Genomic DNA, 3514 nt, shown 5'->3' on the forward strand with positions numbered 1-3514 from the left:
GGAGGTTGAATGTCTGTCATAAGCTAGGAGACAGCCAGTTTCCAGGCATATGGTCACCAGGGCAGGACACAGGCATGTGCAAGCCAGGCCACTACCCAGGGCCTGGACAGAAAGGGGGCCTGAAAATGGTAATTTTTTCGCTTTGTTCGATTATTATCATCATTATCTCTGGTGAAGGGGAAGCCTGATACTAAGTTTGCTCAGGGCCATCAGGAGTCTAGGTACAGTGCTGCCCATCATCCTGCTTACATTGGTGAGAAAACGATAGATGAGAAATCATATTACAGGGCTAATGTGGATGATCCCTGAGGTGCACACATGCTTAATTCTTCCATGTTCACTTTCAGCAGGCATGACCTTGCAGGCCAAGCCCAGACGCCCATGTCCGGGCTTTGTGAATCATCAGGACAAGCCCTGAGACAGGATATTTTTGATATTCAAGGACTTATGTCATCATAGCTGAGATAACTCCGAATAGCACCTACTGCTTCTGTATTTGGGGTAGTGTTAGATCACAGTGTTATTGTTCACCACATCTTCCAGCGCATTCCCATCTGCATTTCTCCCAGAAACAGCAACATAAAAAGTTATGCGCAACAGATATGCTGTTGCACAGTATTTCAATTTTCCTCCTGTTTGAGCCTTCCACAGAAACCTAAACATGTAGAAACTGCCCTTTTTTCTCCTCCACTATCAATAACCCTACTAGCAGGTATCAACTCCAGTGTCACTTGGATACAGTTAGGCCTTAGAAATTCATGCACAGCTCCCATTGACAACAGCCCGATTTAGGCATGTAAACCAGAAAGCACATTTTTTTCTGTATGTTTGTGGAAACAAGCATTGGGCTGATTCTTATTTAGATGCAAATATAAATCCAATCAGGATATATAGAAAAGCCTGTAGACTGTCATTGTTGACCTGAAAGGCAGGTGAAAAGCAGCCTCTCATTAACATCCTTCTTGCTGGGGAAACAGTTAAAATACTGAGACAGGCAGCCCCATGGTATTTCTCATTATGAAAGGTCACTGCTCCACTAGTTCATCACTATTTCTCAGAGTGAGCTGCAGAAGGTTGTGGCAGGGAGAGAAAAGTGTTACAAAGGAGACAAGAAATATTACAGAACATTAGGGAGATTGAGAAACTACTTAGGAACTTGGGGGGTTACTTGGCTATAAGTGAGGGCACAATTTACCTCTAGCTGCCTGTATCTAGTTATCAGTTTTCCATACATTATGGACCAAAATTGTGAACTTATTTATGGTGTTGTAAATTCACGGCAGCTCAACTGATGTTTACAGTCATGAAATCAAGAGATAATTCAGACGTGCACCAGTGTAAATAATACCACGGTTTGGCCTCAAGTGCTTCCTTTATTTCCATTCAGATCTTAAAGTTTCCACATGTTTATTTCCCCTCATAATCAGCCCTCCTCAAGAAATGCACTTCAGTGATTTCAGTGGAAGTATTATTGAGGCAGAATGTTGTTACTTCTCTGCCTTGCTTCTGAATCAGGAGGGAACTAAACGTAAGATGCCAGGTATGCAGGTAGGGCTGCATGCGTTTTTACAGAATCACAATGCTATGCAAGATTAAAAGGTCAGTTCATCTTTTGTTTTCCTTGTAAACCTAAGCTCAGGTTCCTGAATAATCTGATTTATTTTGTTGATGCTGTTCATCACCAACACGAACTCTCCTGAATCCTTGAACTCTAATCTTTGAAAAGATCCATTGACTTGATTTCCTTCGATTTTGCTGTTTTGGGATTAAATGATGCCTTGGAGATATATTTTAGCCATTATGAGATTCCCTGTGAACCTCTTAGCAGCGTCTTCTAACAAACATAGAAGGGAACAGGAAGTCAACTTCATACTACAAGATATGCTCCTATTCTAGGTAGTCCACAGACAGAAAATAAAAATAGCCTGTTAATCCCCAAATATGATTCCTGAAACTAAACAGCAGGTTACTAAATCCTGTCACATGGAGGGGGGGGGAAAAAAAACAAACAAACAAACTGAGTCCATTCACTGCCCTATCAGTTTCATCTTTTGGTACAACAATCTAGTATACTGGCAGCAGTGGTGGCAACTGGCTCCATCAAGACAGCTCAGAAAACATGTCAATGGCAAAGACTACTGCTGCAGCTGCTGTCAGTACATATGGCAGATTTAAATTCTCTAAAATGATCTGTGTTAAGAAACCTTGTGGCTGCTGCTTGCCTACTTCTAGTGTCGCTACAGCTGCCACTTCATGTGCTAGAAGTCTTACCTCTTTGGCAGCAAGGTGCCAGGTGACACTAGTCATACAATTTATATTACTTATGTTACATACAATGTGTTGTATGACACACCTTATCTTCCTATGGCTTCTGTTGCTACAAGAGACATAGTGAGTGAAATACCTGGGCTCATTTTTCTTATTTTTCCTCCATCATATTTATTTGCATTGTGGTATCTTCCAGACAATCTAATCAAGATCCTATTGTGGCTTTCTACACAAACTTGTACCAAAGGAAGTTATATCTAAAAGTCAGGGCTAATGGCTGTAACTTCAGACAGATTCCATAAGCCAGTGAGTCTCAACCAGCATGCCATGAGATCCTTTTAAAAGTTGTTGCAGGGTGCCGTTCCATCTTAAAACACTGTTAAGCATGCAGACTCCTACACACAATTCACAAGGTAAACCAAGAGTTTTCAAATAGTATAAAAAACCAAACCATTCTGACTTGTTGTCGTCTTTCTGATTTCTTTACATCAAAAAGAACTGTTCTACTTTTCTCCGTTCAAAAATGAATGAAAACTAAGTGCTAGCATTTTTTAGGACTGCCTTGACTCTGAGGGGTACCTGAAGTCAAACAAAATTAAGAATCACTGGTTTAGTTGGTAGTCACCAACATCATCATTTCTGGCTATCATCCAGAAAACTGTATATTCGTTGTTCACTGCATTAACTTCTTGTTAAAAGAAATTATTTTTTCCAAAGGCATTGTACTATGTACTCTATTGAAGCAACAACTTTGTCATTTTATACATTCATGAAGTACCATGTGCACTGAGCATTTGGGCTTATAGCAATTGCCATGTTAAAGTAAATTGTGCATTAATATTGCTAAAGCAGATTGACATCAATAAGCAAAATTGGTTGTGGACCCTTGTAGTCACAGATATACCAAGTCATTTTTCTCCCTAAAATGCTCATGCCTAGGCTCATGAATGGATACAAATATGGCAGTCAGTATGCTAGACCCCCTACACCACTATCTCATGGCAGTATACTGATGCCAAAGTAGGGTGGAGCAGCTGGCAGCGGGCTCAGGGTATCAGCCCCAAGCTTTGGGTGCTGGCAGAGGGCAAAAGAATGCAAAAAACTGTGGAGATGTAGTGGACCCTCTCAAGCCTGCCCCTCAAAACCGCTGCAGCACCAGGCTGGCAGCAGGCTCGGAGGGTCTGCCACATGGTGCTGCAATTTCAACACATCCGCAAGAACTACTTCACAGTTAGGGCGGCTAGGA

Source organism: Gavialis gangeticus, unplaced genomic scaffold, assembly GCF_001723915.1.
Source record: "Gavialis gangeticus isolate Ggan-Ray unplaced genomic scaffold, GavGan_comp1, whole genome shotgun sequence".
Taxonomy (NCBI): Eukaryota; Metazoa; Chordata; order Crocodylia; family Gavialidae; genus Gavialis; species Gavialis gangeticus.